We start from the raw sequence: 22,387 nt of genomic DNA on the forward strand, positions 1-22,387 counted from the left end.
TTGAAATTTTTATATGAAAAACTTCTTTTGGCCATATCTCCTAAACTAAGCGTCCTAGAGCGAAAAGGACGATACTTCGTGACCACCATCAAAAAATTGAAAAATCCACCCAAAACGTAAAAAAAATTAAATTTTTATATGAAAAACTTCTTTTGGCCATATCTCCTTAAATATGCGTCCTAGAGCGAAAAGGATGATAATTCGTGATCACCCTCAAAAAATTGAAAAATCCACCCAAAACCTGAAAAAATTGAAATTTTTATATGAAAAACTTCTTTTGGCCATATCTCCTAAACTAAGCGTCCTAGAGCGAAAAGGACGATAATTCGTGACCACCCTCAAAAAATTGAAAAATCCACCCAAAACTAAATAATTTGAAATTTTTATATGAAAAACTTCTTTTGACCATATCTCCTAAACTAAGCGTCCTAGAGCGAAAAGGACGATAATTCGTGATCACCCTCAAAAAATTGAAAAATCCACCCAAATCCTAAAAAAATTAAAATTTTTATATGAAAAACTTATTTTGGCCATATCTCCTAAACTAAGCGTCCTAGAGCGAAAAGGACGATAATTCGTGATCACCCTCAAAAAATTGAAAAATCCACCCAAATCCTAAAAAATTAAAATTTTTATATGAAAAACTTATTTTGGCCATATCTCCTAAACTAAGCGTCCTAGAGCGAAAAGGACGATAATTCGTGACCACCCTCAAAAAATTGAAAAATCCACCCAAAACCTGAAAAAATTGAAATTTTTATATGAAAAACTTCTTTTGGCCATATCTCCTAAACTAAGGGTCCTAGAGCGAAAAGGACGATAATTCGTGACCACCTTCAAAAAATTGAAAAATCCACCCAAAACCTAAAAAAATTGCAATTTTTATATGAAAAACTTCTTTTGGCCATATCTCCTAAACTAAGCGTCCTAGAGCGAAAAGGACGATAATTCGTGACCACCCTCAAAAAATTGAAAAATCCACCCAAAACCTACAAAAAAATTAAATTTTTATATGAACAACTTCTTTTGGCCATATCTCCTTAAATATGCGTCCTAGAGCGAAAAGGACGATAATTCGTGACCACCCTCAAAAAATTGAAAAATCCACCCAAAACCTGAAAAAATTGAAATTTTTATATGAAAAACTTCTTTTGGCCATATCTCCTAAACTAAGCGCCCTAGAGCGAAAAGGACGATAATTCGTGACCATCCTCAAAAAATTGAAAAATCCACCCAAAACCTAAAAAAATTGAAATTTTTATATGAAAAACTTCTTTTGGCCATATCTCCTAAACTAAGCGTCCTAGAGCGAAAAGGACGATAATTCGTGACCACCATCAAAAAATTGAAAAATCCACCCATATCTCCTTAAATATGCGTCCTAGAGCGAAAAGGACGATAATTCGTGACCACCCTCAAAAAATTGAAAAATCCACCCAAAACCTGAAAAAATTGAAATTTTTATATGAAAAACTTCTTTTGGCCATATCTCCTAAACTAAGCGGCCTAGAGCGAAAAGGACGATAATTCGTGACCACCCTCAAAAAATTGAAAAATCCACCCAAAACCTAAAAAAATTAAATTTTTATATGAAAAACTTCTTTTGGCCATATCTCCTTAAATATGCGTCCTAGAGCGAAAAGGACGATAATTCGTGACCACCCTCACAAAATTGAAAAATCCACCCAAAACCTGAAAAAATTGAAATTTTTATATGAAAAACTTCTTTTGACCATATCTCCTTAAATATGCGTCCTAGAAATTGAAAAAAATTGAAATTTTTATATAAAAAACTTCTTTTGGCCATATCTCCTTAAATATGCGTCCTAGAGCGAAAAGGACGATAATTCGTGACCACCCTCAAAAAATTGAAAAATCCACCCAAAACCTGAAAAAATTGAAATTTTTATATGAAAAACTTCTTTTGGCCATATCTCCTAAACTAAGCGTCCTAGAGCGAAAAGGACGATAATTCGTGATCACCCTCAAAAAATTGAAAAATCCACCCAAATCCTAAAAAAATTGAAATTTTTATATGAAAAACTTATTTTGGCCATATCTCCTAAACTAAGCGTCCTAGAGCGAAAAGGACGATAATTCGTGATCACCCTCAAAAAATTGAAAAATCCACCCAAATCCTAAAAAATTAAAATTTTTATATGAAAAACTTATTTTGGCCATATCTCCTAAACTAAGCGTCCTAGAGCGAAAAGGACGATAATTCGTGACCACCCTCAAAAAATTGAAAAATCCACCCAAAACCTGAAAAAATTGAAATTTTTATATGAAAAACTTCTTTTGGCCATATCTCCTAAACTAAGGGTCCTAGAGCGAAAAGGACGATAATTCGTGACCACCTTCAAAAAATTGAAAAATCCACCCAAAACCTAAAAAAATTGCAATTTTTATATGAAAAACTTCTTTTGGCCATATCTCCTAAACTAAGCGTCCTAGAGCGAAAAGGACGATAATTCGTGACCACCCTCAAAAAATTGAAAAATCCACCCAAAACCTACAAAAAAATTAAATTTTTATATGAACAACTTCTTTTGGCCATATCTCCTTAAATATGCGTCCTAGAGCGAAAAGGACGATAATTCGTGACCACCCTCAAAAAATTGAAAAATCCACCCAAAACCTGAAAAAATTGAAATTTTTATATGAAAAACTTCTTTTGGCCATATCTCCTAAACTAAGCGCCCTAGAGCGAAAAGGACGATAATTCGTGACCATCCTCAAAAAATTGAAAAATCCACCCAAAACCTAAAAAAATTGAAATTTTTATATGAAAAACTTCTTTTGGCCATATCTCCTAAACTAAGCGTCCTAGAGCGAAAAGGACGATAATTCGTGACCACCATCAAAAAATTGAAAAATCCACCCATATCTCCTTAAATATGCGTCCTAGAGCGAAAAGGACGATAATTCGTGACCACCCTCAAAAAATTGAAAAATCCACCCAAAACCTGAAAAAATTGAAATTTTTATATGAAAAACTTCTTTTGGCCATATCTCCTAAACTAAGCGGCCTAGAGCGAAAAGGACGATAATTCGTGACCACCCTCAAAAAATTGAAAAATCCACCCAAAACCTAAAAAAATTAAATTTTTATATGAAAAACTTCTTTTGGCCATATCTCCTTAAATATGCGTCCTAGAGCGAAAAGGACGATAATTCGTGACCACCCTCACAAAATTGAAAAATCCACCCAAAACCTGAAAAAATTGAAATTTTTATATGAAAAACTTCTTTTGACCATATCTCCTTAAATATGCGTCCTAGAAATTGAAAAAAATTGAAATTTTTATATAAAAAACTTCTTTTGGCCATATCTCCTTAAATATGCGTCCTAGAGCGAAAAGGACGATAATTCGTGACCACCCTCAAAAAATTGAAAAATCCACCCAAAACCTGAAAAAATTGAAATTTTTATATGAAAAACTTCTTTTGGCCATATCTCCTAAACTAAGCGTCCTAGAGCGAAAAGGACGATAATTCGTGATCACCCTCAAAAAATTGAAAAATCCACCCAAATCCTAAAAAAATTGAAATTTTTATATGAAAAACTTATTTTGGCCATATCTCCTAAACTAAGCGTCCTAGAGCGAAAAGGACGATAATTCGTGACCACCCTCAAAAAATTGAAAAATCCACCCAAAACCTAAAAAAATTGAAATTTTTATATGAAAAACATCTTTTGGCCATATCTCCTTAAATATGCGTCCTAGAGCGAAAAGGACGATAATTCGTGACCACCCTCAAAAAATTGAAAAATCCACCCAAAACCTGAAAAAATTGAAATTTTTATATGAAAAACATCTTTTGGCCATATCTCCTAAACTAAGCGTCCTAGAGCGAAAAGGACGATAATTCGTGATCACCCTCAAAAAATTGAAAAATCCACCCAAATCCTAAAAAAATTGAAATTTTTATATGAAAAACTTATTTTGGCCATATCTCCTAAACTAAGCGTCCTAGAGCGAAAAGGACGATAATTCGTGACCACCCTCACAAAATTGAAAAATCCACCCAAAACCTGAAAAAATTGAAATTTTTATATGAAAAACTTCTTTTGACCATATCTCCTTAAATATGCGTCCTAGAAATTGAAAAAAATTGAAATTTTTATATAAAAAACTTCTTTTGGCCATATCTCCTTAAATATGCGTCCTAGAGCGAAAAGGACGATAATTCGTGACCACCCTCAAAAAATTGAAAAATCCACCCAAAACCTGAAAAAATTGAAATTTTTATATGAAAAACTTCTTTTGGCCATATCTCCTTAAATATGCGTCCTAGAGCGAAAAGGACGATAATTCGTGACCACCCTCAAAAAATTGAAAAATCCACCCAAAACCAAAAAAAATTTAAATTTTTATATAAAAAACTTCTTTTGGCCATATCTCCTTAAATATGCGTCCTAGAGCGAAAAGGACGATAATTCGTGGCCACCCTCAAAAAATTGAAAAATCCACCCAAATCCTAAAAAAATTGAAATTTTTATATGAAAAACATCTTTTGGCCATATCTCCTTAAATATGCGTCCTAGAGCGAAAAGGACGATAATTCGTGACCACCCTCAAAAAATTGAAAAATCCACCCAAAACCTGAAAAAATTGAAATTTTTATATGAAAAACATCTTTTGGCCATATCTCCTTAAATATGCGTCCTAGAGCGAAAAGGACGATAATTCGTGACCACCCTCAAAAAATTGAAAAATCCACCCAAAACCAAAAAAAATTTAAATTTTTATATAAAAAACTTATTTTGGCCATATCTCCTTAAATATGCGTCCTAGAGCGAAAAGGACGATAATTCGTGACCACCCTCAAAAAATTTAAAAATTCACCCAAAACCTAAAAAAATTGAAATTTTTATATGAAAAACTTCTTTTGGCCATATCTCCTTAAATATGCGTCCTAGAGCGAAAAGGACGATAATTCGTGACCACCCTAAAAAAATTGAAAAATCCACCCAAAAGCTAAAAAAAATTATATTTTTATATGAAAAACTTCTTTTGGCCATATCTCCTTAAATATGCGTCCTAGAGCGAAAAGGACGATAATTCGTGACCACCCTAAAAAAATTGAAAAATCCACCCAAAACCTGAAAAAATTGAAATTTTTATATGAAAAACTTCTTTTGACCATATCTCCTTAAATATGCGTCCTAGAGCGAAAAGGACGATAATTCGTGACCACCCTCAAAAAATTGAAAAATCCACCCAAAACTAAATAATTTGAAATTTTTATATGAAAAACTTCTTTTGGCCATATCTCCTAAACTAAGCGTCCTAGAGCGAAAAGGACGATAATTCGTGACCACCCTCAAAAAATTGAAAAATCCACCCAAAACCTGAAAAAATTGAAATTTTTATATGAAAAACTTCTTTTGACCATATCTCCTTAAATATGCGTCCTAGAGCGAAAAGGACGATAATTCGTGACCACCCTCAAAAAATTGAAAAATCCACCCAAAACCTAAAAAAATTGAAATTTTTATATGAAAAACTTCTTTTGGCCATATCTCCTAAACTAAGCGTCCTAGAGCGAAAAGGACGATAATTCGTGACCACCCTCAAAAAATTGAAAAATCCACCCAAAACCTAAAAAAAAATAAATTTTTATATGAAAAACTTCTTTTGGCCATATCTCCTTAAATATGCGTCCTAGAGCGAAAAGGACGATAATTCGTGACCACCCTCAAAAAATTGAAAAATCCACCCAAAACCTGAAAAAATTGAAATTTTTATATGAAAAACTTCTTTTGGCCATATCTCCTAAACTAAGCGCCCTAGAGCGAAAAGGACGATAATTCGTGACCACCATCAAAAAATTGAAAAATCCACCCAAAACATAAAAAATTGAAATTTTTATATGAAAAACTTCTTTTGGCCATATCTCCTAAACTAAGCGTCCTAGAGCGAAAAGGACGATAATTCGTGACCACCATCAAAAAATTGAAAAATCCACCCAAATCCTAAAAAAATTGAAATTTTCATATGAAAAACTTATTTTGGCCATATCTCCTTAAATATGCGTCCTAGAGCGAAAAGGACGATAATTCGTGACCACCCTCAAAAAATTGAAAAATCCACCCAAAACCTGAAAAAATTGAAATTTTTATATGAAAAACTTCTTTTGGCCATATCTCCTAAACTAAGGGTCCTAGAGCGAAAAAGGACGATAATTCGTGACCACCCTCAAAAAATTGAAAAATCCACCCAAAACCTAAAAAAATTGAAATTTTTATATGAAAAACTTCTTTTGGCCATATCTCCTAAACTAAGCGTCCTAGAGCGAAAAGGACGATAATTCGTGACCACCCTCAAAAAATTGAAAAATCCACCCAAAACCTAAAAAAAATTAAATTTTTATATGAAAAACTTATTTTGGCCATATCTCCTTAAATATGCGTCCTAGAGCGAAAAGGACGATAATTCGTGACCACCCTCAAAAAATTGAAAAATCCACCCAAAACCTGAAAAAATTGAAATTTTTATATGAAAAACTTCTTTTGGCCATATCTCCTAAACTAAGCGTCCTAGAGCGAAAAGGACGATACTTCGTGACCACCATCAAAAAATTGAAAAATCCACCCAAAACGTAAAAAAAATTAAATTTTTATATGAAAAACTTCTTTTGGCCATATCTCCTTAAATATGCGTCCTAGAGCGAAAAGGATGATAATTCGTGATCACCCTCAAAAAATTGAAAAATCCACCCAAAACCTGAAAAAATTGAAATTTTTATATGAAAAACTTCTTTTGGCCATATCTCCTAAACTAAGCGTCCTAGAGCGAAAAGGACGATAATTCGTGACCACCCTCAAAAAATTGAAAAATCCACCCAAAACTAAATAATTTGAAATTTTTATATGAAAAACTTCTTTTGACCATATCTCCTAAACTAAGCGTCCTAGAGCGAAAAGGACGATAATTCGTGATCACCCTCAAAAAATTGAAAAATCCACCCAAATCCTAAAAAAATTAAAATTTTTATATGAAAAACTTATTTTGGCCATATCTCCTAAACTAAGCGTCCTAGAGCGAAAAGGACGATAATTCGTGATCACCCTCAAAAAATTGAAAAATCCACCCAAATCCTAAAAAAATTAAAATTTTTATATGAAAAACTTATTTTGGCCATATCTCCTAAACTAAGCGTCCTAGAGCGAAAAGGACGATAATTCGTGACCACCCTCAAAAAATTGAAAAATCCACCCAAAACCTGAAAAAATTGAAATTTTTATATGAAAAACTTCTTTTGGCCATATCTCCTAAACTAAGGGTCCTAGAGCGAAAAGGACGATAATTCGTGGCCACCCTCAAATTGAAAAATCCACCCAAAACCTAAAAAAAAATAAATTTTTATATGAAAAACTTCTTTTGGCCATATCTCCTTAAATATGCGTCCTAGAGCGAAAAGGACGATAATTCGTGACCACCCTCAAAAAATTGAAAAATCCACCCAAAACCTGAAAAAATTGAAATTTTTATATGAAAAACTTCTTTTGACCATATCTCCTTAAATATGCGTCCTAGAGCGAAAAGGACGATAATTCGTGACCACCCTCAAAAAATTTAAAAATCCACCCAACACCTAAAAAAATTGAAATTTTTATATGAAAAACTTCTTTTGGCCATATCTCCTTAAATATGCGTCCTAGAGCGAAAAGGACGATAATTCGTGACCACCCTAAAAAAATTGAAAAATCCACCCAAAACCTAAAAAAAATTAAATTTTTATATGAAAAACTTCTTTTGGCCATATCTCCTTAAATATGCGTCCTAGAGCGAAAAGGACGATAATTCGTGACCACCCTCAAAAAATTGAAAAATCCACCCAAAACCTAAAAAAATTTAAATTTTTATATGAAAAACTTCTTTTGGCCATATCTCCTAAACTAAGCGTCCTAGAGCGAAAAGGACGATAATTCGGGACCACCATCAAAAAATTGAAAAATCCACCCAAATCCTAAAAAATTTGAAATGTTTATATGAAAAACTTATTTTGGACATATCTCCTAAACTAAGCGTCCTAGAGCGAAAAGGACGATAATTCGTGACCACCCTCAAAAAATTGTAAAATCCACCCAAAACCTGGAAAAATTGAAATTTTTATATGAAAAACTTCTTTTGACCATATCTCCTAAACTAAGCGTCCTAGAGCGAAAAGGACGATAATTCGTGACCACCCTCAAAAAATTGAAAAATCCACCCAAAACCTAAAAAAATTGAAATTTTTATATGAAAAACTTCTTTTGGCCATATCTCCTAAACTAAGCGTCCTAGAGCGAAAAGGACGATAATTCGTGACCACCATCAAAAAATTGAAAAATCCACCCAAATCCTAAAAAAATTGAATTTTTTATATGAAAAACTTATTTTGGCCATATCTCCTTAAATATGCGTCCTAGAGCGAAAAGGACGATAATTCGTGACCACCCTCAAAAAATTGAAAAATCCACCCAAAACCTGAAAAAATTGAAATTTTTATATGAAAAACTTCTTTTGACCATATCTCCTTAAATATGCGTCCTAGAGCGAAAAGGACGATAATTCGTGACCACCCTCAAAAAATTGAAAAATCCACCCAAAACCAAAAAAAATTTAAATTTTTATATAAAAAACTTCTTTTGGCCATATCTCCTTAAATATGCGTCCTAGAGCGAAAAGGACGATAATTCGTGGCCACCCTCAAAAAATTGAAAAATCCACCCAAATCCTAAAAAAATTGAAATTTTTATATGAAAAACATCTTTTGGCCATATCTCCTTAAATATGCGTCCTAGAGCGAAAAGGACGATAATTCGTGACCACCCTCAAAAAATTGAAAAATCCACCCAAAACCTGAAAAAATTGAAATTTTTATATGAAAAACATCTTTTGGCCATATCTCCTTAAATATGCGTCCTAGAGCGAAAAGGACGATAATTCGTGACCACCCTCAAAAAATAGAAAAATCCACCCAAAACCAAAAAAAAATTGAAATTTTTATATGAAACACTTCTTTTGGCCATATCTCCTTAAATATGCGTCCTAGAGCGAAAAGGACGATAATTCGTGACCACCCTCAAAAAATTTAAAAATCCACCCAAAACCTAAAAAAATTGAAATTTTTATATGAAACACTTCTTTTGGCCATATCTCCTTAAATATGCGTCCTAGAGCGAAAAGGACGATAATTCGTGACCACCCTCAAAAAATTGAAAAATCCACCCAAAACCTAAAAAAAATTAAATTTTTATATGAAAAACTTCTTTTGGCCATATCTCCTTAAATATGCGTCCTAGAGCGAAAAGGACGATAATTCGTGACCACCCTCAAAAAATTGAAAAATCCACCCAAAACCTGAAAAAATTGAAATTTTTATATGAAAAACTTCTTTTGGCCATATCTCCTAAACTAAGCGTCCTAGAGCGAAAAGGACGATAATTCGGGACCACCATCAAAAAATTGAAAAATCCACCCAAATACTAAAAAAGTTGAAATTTTTATATGAAAAACTTATTTTGGACATATCTCCTAAACTAAGCGTCCTAGAGCGAAAAGGACGATAATTCGGGACCACCATAAAAAAATTGAAAAATCCACCCAAATCCTAAAAAAGTTGAAATTTTTATATGAAAAACTTATTTTGGACATATCTCCTAAACTAAACGTCCTAGAGCGAAAAGGACGATAATTCGTGACCACCCTCAAAAAATTGAAAAATCCACCCAAAACCTAAAAAAAATTGAAATTTTTATATAAAAAACTTCTTTTGGCCATATCTCCTTAAATATGCGTCCTAGAGCGAAAAGGACGATAATTCGTGACCACCCTCAAAAAATTGAAAAATCCACCCAAAACCTAAAAAAAATTAAATTTTTATATGAAAAACTTCTTTTGGCCATATCTCCTTAAATATGCGTCCTAGAGCGAAAAGACGATAATTCGTGACCACCCTCAAAAAATTGAAAAATCCACCCAAAACCTGAAAAAATTGAAATTTGTATATGAAAAACTTCTTTTGACCATATCTCCTTAAATATGCGTCCTAGAGCGAAAAGGACGATAATTCGTGACCACCCTCAAAAAATTGAAAAATCCACCCAAAACCTAAAAAAATTTAAATTTTTATATGAAAAACTTCTTTTGGCCATATCTCCTAAACTAAGCGTCCTAGAGCGAAAAGGACGATAATTCGTGACCACCCTCAAAAAATTGAAAAATCCACCCAAAACCTAAAAAAATTAAATTTTTATATGAAAAACTTCTTTTGGCCATATCTCCTTAAATATGCGTCCTAGAGCGAAAAGGACGATAATTCGTGACCACCCTCAAAAAATTGAAAAATCCACCCAAAACCTGAAAAAAATTGAAATTTTTATATGAAAAACTTCTTTTGGCCATATCTCCTAAACTAAGCGCCCTAGAGCGAAAAGGACGATAATTCGTGACCACCCTCAAAAAATTGAAAAATCCACCCAAAACCTAAAAAAATTGAAATTTTTATATGAAAAACTTCTTTTGGCCATATCTCCTAAACAAAGCGTCCTAGAGCGAAAAGGACGATAATTCGTGACCACCATAAAAAAATTGAAAAATCCACCCAAATCCTAAAAAAATTGAAATTTTCATATGAAAAACTTATTTTGGCCATATCTCCTTAAATATGCGTCCTAGAGCGAAAAGGACGATAATTCGTGACCACCTCAAAAAATTGAAAAATCCACCCAAAACCTGAAAAAATTGAAATTTTTATATGAAAAACTTCTTTTGGCCATATCTCCTAAACTAAGCGTCCTAGAGCGAAAAGGACGATAATTCGTGACCACCCTCAAAAAATTGAAAAATCCACCCAAAACCTAAAAAAAATTAAATTTTTATATGAAAAACTTCTTTTGGCCATAAAAGGACGATAATTCGTGACCACCCTCAAAAAATTGAAAAATCCACCCAAAACCTGAAAAAATTTAAATTTTTATATGAAAAACTTCTTTTGACCATATCTCCTTAAATATGCGTCCTAGAGCGAAAAGGACGATAATTCGTGACCACCTCAAAAAATTGAAAAATCCACCCAAAACCACAAAAAATTTAAATTTTTATATAAAAAACTTCTTTTGGCCATATCTCCTTAAATATGCGTCCTAGAGCGAAAAGGACGATAATTCGTGGCCACCCTCAAATAATTGAAAAATCCACCCAAATCCTAAAAAAATTGAAATTTTTATATGAAAAACTTCTTTTGGCCATATCTCCTTAAATATGCGTCCTAGAGCGAAAAGGACGATGATTCGTGACCACCCTAAAAAAATTGAAAAATCCACCCAAAACCTAAAAAAAATTAAATTTTTATATGAAAAACTTCTTTTGGCCATATCTCCTTAAATATGCGTCCTAGAGCGAAAAGGACGATAATTCGTGACCACCCTCAAAAAATTGAAAAATCCACCCAAAACCTAAAAAAATTGAAATTTTTATATGAAAAACTTCTTTTGGCCATATCTCCTAAACTAAGCGTCCTAGAGCGAAAAGGACGATAATTCGGGACCACCATCAAAAAATTGAAAAATCCACCCAAATCCTAAAAAAGTTGAAATTTTTATATGAAAAACTTATTTTGGACATATCTCCTATACTAAGCGTCCTAGAGCGAAAAGGACGATAATTCGTGACCACCCTCAAAAAATTGAAAAATCCACCCAAAACCTGGAAAAATTGAAATTTTTATATGAAAAACTTCTTTTGACCATATCTCCTTAAATATGCGTCCTAGAGCGAAAAGGACGATAATTCGTGATCACCCTCAAAAAATTGAAAAATCCACCCAAATCCTAAAAAAATTAAAATTTTTATATGAAAAACTTATTTTGGCCATATCTCCTAAACTAAGCGTCCTAGAGCGAAAAGGACGATAATTCGTGACCACCCTCAAAAAATTGAAAAATCCACCCAAAACCTGAAAAAATTGAAATTTTTATATGAAAAACTTCTTTTGGCCATATCTCCTAAACTAAGGGTCCTAGAGCGAAAAGGACGATAATTCGTGACCACCCTCAAAAAATTGAAAAATCCACCAAAACCTAAAAAAATTGAAATTTTTATATGAAAAACTTCTTTTGGCCATATCTCCTAAACTAAGCGTCCTAGAGCGAAAAGGACGATAATTCGTGACCACCATAAAAAAATTGAAAAATCCACCCAAATCCTAAAAAAATTGAAATTTTCATATGAAAAACTTATTTTGGCCATATCTCCTTAAATATGCGTCCTAGAGCGAAAAGGACGATAATTCGTGACCACCCTCGAAAAATTGAAAAATCCACCCAAAACCTGAAAAAATTGAAATTTTTATATGAAAAACTTATTTTGGACATATCTCCTAAACTAAGCGTCCTAGAGCGAAAAGGACGATAATTCGTGACCACCCTCAAAAAATTGAAAAATCCACCCAAAACCTAAAAAAATTGAAATTTTTATATAAAAAAATTCTTTTTGGCCATATCTCCTTAAATATGCGTCCTAGAGCGAAAAGGACGATAATTCGTGACCACCCTCAAAAAATTGAAAAATCCACCCAAAACCTAAAAAAATTGAAATTTTTATATGAAAAACTTCTTTTGGCCATATCTCCTAAACTAAGCGTCCTAGAGCGAAAAGGACGATAATTCGTGACTACCCTCAAAAAATTGAAAAATCCACCCAAAACCTAAAAAAATTGAAATTTTTATATGAAAAACTTCTTTTGGCCATATCTCCTAAACTAAGCGTCCTAGAGCGAAAAGGACGATAATTCGTGACCACCATCAAAAAATTGAAAAATCCACCCAAATCCTAAAAAAATTGAATTTTTTATATGAAAAACTTATTTTGGCCATATCTCCTCAAATATGCGTCCTAGAGCGAAAAGGACGATAATTCGTGACCACCCTCAAAAAATTGAAAAATCCACCCAAAACCTGAAAAAATTGAAATTTTTATATGAAAAACTTCTTTTGGCCATATCTCCTAAACTAAGGGTCCTAGAGCGAAAAGGACGATAATTCGTGACCACCCTCAAAAAATTGAAAAATCCACCAAAACCTAAAAAAATTGAAATTTTTATATGAAAAACTTCTTTTGGCCATATCTCCTAAACTAAGCGTCCTAGAGCGAAAAGGACGATAATTCGTGACCACCATAAAAAAATTGAAAAATCCACCCAAATCCTAAAAAAATTGAAATTTTCATATGAAAAACTTATTTTGGCCATATCTCCTTAAATATGCGTCCTAGAGCGAAAAGGACGATAATTCGTGACCACCCTCGAAAAATTGAAAAATCCACCCAAAACCTGAAAAAATTGAAATTTTTATATGAAAAACTTATTTTGGACATATCTCCTAAACTAAGCGTCCTAGAGCGAAAAGGACGATAATTCGTGACCACCCTCAAAAAATTGAAAAATCCACCCAAAACCAAAAAAATTGAAATTTTTATATAAAAAACTTCTTTTTGGCCATATCTCCTTAAATATGCGTCCTAGAGCGAAAAGGACGATAATTCGTGACCACCCTCAAAAAATTGAAAAATCCACCCAAAACCTAAAAAAATTGAAATTTTTATATGAAAAACTTCTTTTGGCCATATCTCCTAAACTAAGCGTCCTAGAGCGAAAAGGACGATAATTCGTGACTACCCTCAAAAAATTGAAAAATCCACCCAAAACCTAAAAAAATTGAAATTTTTATATGAAAAACTTCTTTTGGCCATATCTCCTAAACTAAGCGTCCTAGAGCGAAAAGGACGATAATTCGTGACCACCATCAAAAAATTGAAAAATCCACCCAAATCCTAAAAAATTGAATTTTTTATATGAAAAACTTATTTTGGCCATATCTCCTTAAATATGCGTCCTAGAGCGAAAAGGACGATAATTCGTGACCACCCTCAAAAAATTGAAAAATCCACCCAAAACCTGAAAAAATTGAAATTTTTATATGAAAAACTTCTTTTGGCCATATCTCCTAAACTAAGCGTCCTAGAGCGAAAAGGACGATAATTCGTGACCACCCTCAAAAAATTGAAAAATCCACCCAAAGCCTAAAAAAATTTAAATTTTTATATGAAAAACTTCTTTTGGCCATATCTCCTAAACTAAGCGTCCTAGAGCGAAAAGGACGATAATTCGTGACCACCATCAAAAAATTGAAAAATCCACCCAAATCCTAAAAAAATTGAAATTTTTATATGAAAAACTTATTTTGGCCATATCTACTTAAATATGCGTCCTAGAGCGAAAAGGACGATAATTCGTGACCACCCTCAAAAAAGTGAAAAATCCACCCAAAACCTAAAAAAAATTAAATTTTTATATGAAAAACTTCTTTTGGCCATATCTCCTTAAATATGCGTCCTAGAGCGAAAAGGACGATAATTCGTGACCACCCTCAAAAAATTGAAAAATCCACCCAAAACCTGAAAAAATTGAAATTTTTATATGAAAAACTTATTTTGGCCATATCTCCTAAACTAAGCGTCCTAGAGCGAAAAGGACGATAATTCGTGACCACCCTCAAAAAATTGAAAAATCCACCCAAAACCTAAATAATTTGAAATTTTTATATGAAAAACTTCTTTTGGCCATATCTCCTTAAATATGCGTCCTAGAGCGAAAAGGACGATAATTCGTGACCACCCTCAAAAAATTGAAAAATCCACCCAAAACCTGAAAAAATTGAAATTTTTATATGAAAAACTTCTTTTGGCCATATCTCCTAAACTAAGCGCCCTAGGACGATAATTCGTGACCACCCTCAAAAAATTGAAAAATCCACCCAAAACCTAAAAAAATTGAAATTTTTATATGAAAAACTTCTTTTGGCCATATCTCCTAAACTAAGCGTCCTAGAGCGAAAAGGACGATAATTCGTGACCACCATCAAAAAATTTAAAAATCCACCCAAATCCTAAAAAAATTGAAATTTTCATATGAAAAACTTATTTTGGCCATATCTCCTTAAATATGCGTCCTAGAGCGAAAAGGACGATAATTCGTGACCACCCTCAAAAACTTGAAAAATCCACCCAAAACCTAAAAAAAATTAAATTTTTATATGAAAAACTTCTTTTGGCCATATCTCCTTAAATATGCGTCCTAGAGCGAAAAGGACGATAATTCGTGACCACCCTCAAAAAATTGAAAAATCCACCCAAAACCTGAAAAATTGAAATTTTTATATGAAAAACTTCTTTTGGCCATATCTCCTAAACTAAGCGTCCTAGAGCGAAAAGGACGATAATTCGTGACCACCCTCAAAAAATTGAAAAATCCACCCAAAACCTAAAAAAAATTAAATTTTTATATGAAAAACTTCTTTTGGCCATATCTCCTAAACTAAGCGTCCTAGAGCGAAAAGGACGATAATTCGTGGCCACCCTCAAATTGAAAAATCCACCCAAAACCTAAAAAAATAAATTTTTATATGAAAAACATCTTTTGGCCATATCTCCTTAAATATGCGTCCTAGAGCGAAAAGGACGATAATTCGTGACCACCCTAAAAAAATTGAAAAATCCACCCAAAACCTAAAAAAAATTAAATTTTTATATGAAAAACTTCTTTTGGCCATATCTCCTTAAATATGCGTCCTAGAGCGAAAAGGACGATAATTCGTGACCACCCTCAAAAAATTGAAAAATCCACCCAAAACCTAAAAAAATTTAAATTTTTATATGAAAAACTTCTTTTGGCCATATCTCCTAAACTAAGCGTCCTAGAGCGAAAAGGACGATAATTCGGGACCACCATCAAAAAATTGAAAAATCCACCCAAATCCTAAAAAATTTGAAATGTTTATATGAAAAACTTATTTTGGACATATCTCCTAAACTAAGCGTCCTAGAGCGAAAAGGACGATAATTCGTGACCACCCTCAAAAAATTGAAATCCACCCAAAACCTGGAAAAATTGAAATTTTTATATGAAAAACTTCTTTTGGCCATATCTCCTAAACTAAGCGTCCTAGAGCGAAAAGGACGATAATTCGTGACCACCCTCAAAAAATTGAAAAATCCACCCAAAACCTAAAAAAATTGAAATTTTTATATAAAAAACTTCTTTTGGCCATATCTCCTTAAATATGCGTCCTAGAGCGAATAGGACGATAATTCGTGACCACCCTCAAAAAATTGAAAAATCCACCCAAAACCTAAAAAAATTGAAATTTTTATATAAAAAACTTCTTTTGGCCATATCTCCTTAAATATGCGTCCTAGAGCGAATAGGACGATAATTCGTGACCACCCTCAAAAAATTGAAAAATCCACCCAAAACCTAAAAAAATTGAAATTTTTATATAAAAAACTTCTTTTGGCCATATCTCCTTAAATATGCGTCCTAGAGCGAAAAGGACGATAATTCGTGACCACCCTCAAAAAATTGAAAAATCCACCCAAAACCTGAAAAAATTGAAATTTTTATATGAAAAACTTCTTTTGGCCATATCTCCTAAACTAAGCGTCCTAGAGCGAAAAGGACGATAATTCGTGACCACCCTCAAAAAATTGAAAAATCCACCCAAAACTAAATAATTTGAAATTTTTATATGAAAAACTTCTTTTGGCCATATCTCCTAAACTAAACGTCCTAGAGGGAAAAGGACAATAATTCGTGACCACCATCAAAAAATTGAAAAATCCACCCAAAACCTAAAAAAATTGAAATTTTTATATGAAAAACTTCTTTTGGCCATATCTCCTAAACTAAGCGCCCTAGAGCGAAAAGGACGATAATTCGTGACCACCATCAAAAAATTGAAAAATCCACCCAAATCCTAAAAAAATTGAAAAACTTCTTTTGGCCATATCTCCTTAAATATGCGTCCTAGAGCGAAAAGGACGATAATTCGTGACCACCCTCAAAAAATTTAAAAATCCACCCAAAACCTAAAAAAATTGAAATTTTTATATGAAAAACTTCTTTTGGCCATATCTCCTAAACTAAGCGTCCTAGAGCGAAAAGGCCGATAATTCGTGACCACCCCCAAAAAATTGAAAAATCCACCCAAAACCTAAAAAAAATTAAATTTTTATATGAAAAACTTATTTTGGCCATATCTCCTTAAATATGCGTCCTAGAGCGAAAAGGACGATAATTCGTGACCACCCTCAAAAATTTGAAAAATCCACCCAAAACCAAAAAAAATTAAATTTTTATATGAAAAACTTCTTTTGGCCATATCTCCTTAAATATGCGTCCTAGAGCGAAAAGGACGATAATTCGTGACCACCCTCAAAAAATTGAAAAATCCACCCAAAACCTAAAAAAATTTAAATTTTTATATGAAAAACTTCTTTTGGCCATATCTCCTAAACTAAGCGTCCTAGAGCGAAAAGGACGATAATTCGGGACCACCATCAAAAAATTGAAAAATCCACCCAAATCCTAAAAAATTTGAAATGTTTATATGAAAAACTTATTTTGGACATATCTCCTAAACTAAGCGTCCTAGAGCGAAAAGGACGATAATTCGTGACCACCCTCAAAAAATTGAAATCCACCCAAAACCTGGAAAAATTGAAATTTTTATATGAAAAACTTCTTTTGGCCATATCTCCTAAACTAAGCGTCCTAGAGCGAAAAGGACGATAATTCGTGACCACCCTCAAAAAATTGAAAAATCCACCCAAAACCTAAAAAAATTGAAATTTTTATATAAAAAACTTCTTTTGGCCATATCTCCTTAAATATGCGTCCTAGAGCGAATAGGACGATAATTCGTGACCACCCTCAAAAAATTGAAAAATCCACCCAAAACCTAAAAAAATTGAAATTTTTATATAAAAAACTTCTTTTGGCCATATCTCCTTAAATATGCGTCCTAGAGCGAATAGGACGATAATTCGTGACCACCCTCAAAAAATTGAAAAATCCACCCAAAACCTAAAAAAATTGAAATTTTTATATAAAAAACTTCTTTTGGCCATATCTCCTTAAATATGCGTCCTAGAGCGAAAAGGACGATAATTCGTGACCACCCTCAAAAAATTGAAAAATCCACCCAAAACCTGAAAAAATTGAAATTTTTATATGAAAAACTTCTTTTGGCCATATCTCCTAAACTAAGCGTCCTAGAGCGAAAAGGACGATAATTCGTGACCACCCTCAAAAAATTGAAAAATCCACCCAAAACTAAATAATTTGAAATTTTTATATGAAAAACTTCTTTTGGCCATATCTCCTAAACTAAACGTCCTAGAGGGAAAAGGACAATAATTCGTGACCACCATCAAAAAATTGAAAAATCCACCCAAAACCTAAAAAAATTGAAATTTTTATATGAAAAACTTCTTTTGGCCATATCTCCTAAACTAAGCGCCCTAGAGCGAAAAGGACGATAATTCGTGACCACCATCAAAAAATTGAAAAATCCACCCAAATCCTAAAAAAATTGAAAAACTTCTTTTGGCCATATCTCCTTAAATATGCGTCCTAGAGCGAAAAGGACGATAATTCGTGACCACCCTCAAAAAATTTAAAAATCCACCCAAAACCTAAAAAAATTGAAATTTTTATATGAAAAACTTCTTTTGGCCATATCTCCTAAACTAAGCGTCCTAGAGCGAAAAGGCCGATAATTCGTGACCACCCCCAAAAAATTGAAAAATCCACCCAAAACCTAAAAAAAATTAAATTTTTATATGAAAAACTTATTTTGGCCATATCTCCTTAAATATGCGTCCTAGAGCGAAAAGGACGATAATTCGTGACCACCCTCAAAAATTTGAAAAATCCACCCAAAACCAAAAAAAATTAAATTTTTATATGAAAAACTTCTTTTGGCCATATCTCCTTAAATATGCGTCCTAGAGCGAAAAGGACGATAATTCGTGACCACCCTCAAAAAATTGAAAAATCCACCCAAAACCTGAAAAAATTGAAATTTTTATATGAAAAACTTCTTTTGGCCATATCTCCTAAACTAAGCGTCCTAGAGGGAAAAGGACGATAATTCGTGACCACCATCAAAAAATTGAAAAATCCACCCAAATCCTAAAAAAATTGAAATTTTTATATGAAAAACTTATTTTGGCCATATCTCCTTAAATATGCGTCCTAGAGCGAAAAGGACGATAATTCGTGACCACCCTCAACAACTTGAAAAATCCACCCAAAACCTAAAAAAAATTAAATTTTTATATGAAAAACTTCTTTTGGCCATATCTCCTTAAATATGCGTCCTAGAGCGAAAAGGACGATAATTCGTGACCACCCTCAAAAAATTGAAACATCCACCCAAAACCTGAAAAAATTGAAATTTTTATATGAAAAACTTCTTTTGGCCATATCTCCTAAACTAAGCGTCCTAGAGCGAAAAGGACGATAATTCGTGACCACCCTCAAAAAATTGAAAAATCCACCCAAAACCTAAAAAAATTGAAATTTTTATATGAAAAACTTCTTTTGGCCATATCTCCTAAACTAAGCGTCCTAGAGCGAAAAGGACGATAATTCGTGATCACCCTCAAAAAATTTAAAAATCCACCCAAATCCTAAAAAAATTGAAATTTTTATATGAAAAACTTATTTTGGCCATATCTCCTAAACTAAGCGTCCTAGAGCGAAAAGGACGATAATCGTGACCACCCTCAAAAAATTGAAAAATCCACCCAAAACCTAAAAAAATTGAAATTTTTATATGAAAAACTTCTTTTGGCCATATCTCCTAAACTAAGCGTCCTAGAGCGAAAAGGACGATAATTCGTGACCACCCTCAAAAAATTGAAAAATCCACCCAAAACCTAAAAAAATTGAAATTTTTATATGAAAAACTTCTTTTGGCCATATCTCCTAAACTAAGCGTCCTAGAGCGAAAAGGACGATAATTCGTGATCACCCTCAAAAAATTTAAAAATCCACCCAAATCCTAAAAAAATTGAAATTTTTATATGAAAAACTTCTTTTGGCCATATCTCCTTAAATATGCGTCCTAGAGCGAAAAGGACGATAATTCGTGACCACCCTCAAAAAATTGAAACATCCACCCAAAACCTGAAAAAATTGAAATTTTTATATGAAAAACTTCTTTTGGCCATATCTCCTAAACTAAGCGTCCTAGAGCGAAAAGGACGATAATTCGTGACCACCCTCAAAAAATTGAAAAATCCACCCAAAACCTGAAAAAATTGAAATTTTTATATGAAAAACTTCTTTTGGCCATATCTCCTAAACTAAGGGTCCTAGAGCGAAAAGGACGATAATTCGTGACCACCCTCAAAAAATTGAAAAATCCACCCAAAACCTAAAAAAATTGAAATTTTTATATGAAAAACTTCTTTTGGCCATATCTCCTAAACTAAGCGTCCTAGAGCGAAAAGGACGATAATTCGTGACCACCCTCAAAAAATTGAAAAATCCACCCAAAACCTGAAAAAATTGAAATTTTTATATGAAAAACTTCTTTTGGCCATATCTCCTAAACTAAGCGCCCTAGAGCGAAAAGGACGATAATTCGTGACCACCCTCAAAAAATTGAAAAATCCACCCAAAACCTAAAAAAATTGAAATTTTTATATGAAAAACTTCTTTTGGCCATATCTCCTAAACTAAGCGTCCTAGAGCGAAAAGGACGATAATTCGTGACCACCATAAAAAAATTGAAAAATCCACCCAAATCCTAAAAAAATTGAAATTTTCATATGAAAAACTTATTTTGGCCATATCTCCTTAAATATGCGTCCTAGAGCGAAAAGGACGATAATTCGTGACCACCCTCGAAAAATTGAAAAATCCACCCAAAACCTGAAAAAATTGAAATTTTTATATGAAAAACTTATTTTGGACATATCTCCTAAACTAAGCGTCCTAGAGCGAAAAGGACGATAACTCGTGACCACCCTCAAAAAATTGAAAAATCCACCCAAAACCTGAAAAAATTGAAATTTTTATATGAAAAACTTCTTTTGACCATATCTCCTTAAATATGCGTCCTAGAGCGAAAAGGACGATAATTCGTGACCACCCTCAAAAAATTGAAAAATCCACCCAAAACCAAAAAAATTGAAATTTTTATATAAAAAACTTCTTTTGGCCATATCTCCTAAACTAAGCGTCCTAGAGCGAAAAGGACGATAATTCGTGACCACCCTCAAAAAATTGAAAAATCCACCCAAAACCTGAAAAAATTGAAATTTTTATATGAAAAACTTCTTTTGGCCATATCTCCTAAACTAAGGGTCCTAGAGCGAAAAGGACGATAATTCGTGACCACCCTCAAAAAATTGAAAAATCCACCCAAAACCTAAAAAAATTGAAATTTTTATATGAAAAACTTCTTTTGGCCATATCTCCTAAACTAAGCGTCCTAGAGCGAAAAGGACGATAATTCGTGACCACCCTCAAAAAATTGAAAAATCCACCCAAAACCTGAAAAAATTGAAATTTTTATATGAAAAACTTCTTTTGGCCATATCTCCTAAACTAAGCGCCCTAGAGCGAAAAGGACGATAATTCGTGACCACCCTCAAAAAATTGAAAAATCCACCCAAAACCTAAAAAAATTGAAATTTTTATATGAAAAACTTCTTTTGGCCATATCTCCTAAACTAAGCGTCCTAGAGCGAAAAGGACGATAATTCGTGACCACCATAAAAAAATTGAAAAATCCACCCAAATCCTAAAAAAATTGAAATTTTCATATGAAAAACTTATTTTGGCCATATCTCCTTAAATATGCGTCCTAGAGCGAAAAGGACGATAATTCGTGACCACCCTCGAAAAATTGAAAAATCCACCCAAAACCTGAAAAAATTGAAATTTTTATATGAAAAACTTATTTTGGACATATCTCCTAAACTAAGCGTCCTAGAGCGAAAAGGACGATAACTCGTGACCACCCTCAAAAAATTGAAAAATCCACCCAAAACCTGAAAAAATTGAAATTTTTATATGAAAAACTTCTTTTGACCATATCTCCTTAAATATGCGTCCTAGAGCGAAAAGGACGATAATTCGTGACCACCCTCAAAAAATTGAAAAATCCACCCAAAACCAAAAAAATTGAAATTTTTATATAAAAAACTTCTTTTTGGCCATATCTCCTTAAATATGCGTCCTAGAGCGAAAAGGACGATAATTCGTGACCACCCTCAAAAAATTGAAAAATCCACCCAAAACCTAAAAAAATTGAAATTTTTATATGAAAAACTTCTTTTGGCCATATCTCCTAAACTAAGCGTCCTAGAGCGAAAAGGACGATAATTCGTGACCACCCTCAAAAAATTGAAAAATCCACCCAAAACCTAAAAAAATTGAAATTTTTATATGAAAAACTTCTTTTGGCCATATCTCCTAAACTAAGCGTCCTAGAGCGAAAAGGACGATAATTCGTGACCACCATCAAAAAATTGAAAAATCC

Source organism: Haematobia irritans, chromosome 5 (genome assembly GCF_050003625.1).
Source record: "Haematobia irritans isolate KBUSLIRL chromosome 5, ASM5000362v1, whole genome shotgun sequence".
Taxonomy (NCBI): domain Eukaryota; kingdom Metazoa; phylum Arthropoda; class Insecta; order Diptera; family Muscidae; genus Haematobia; species Haematobia irritans.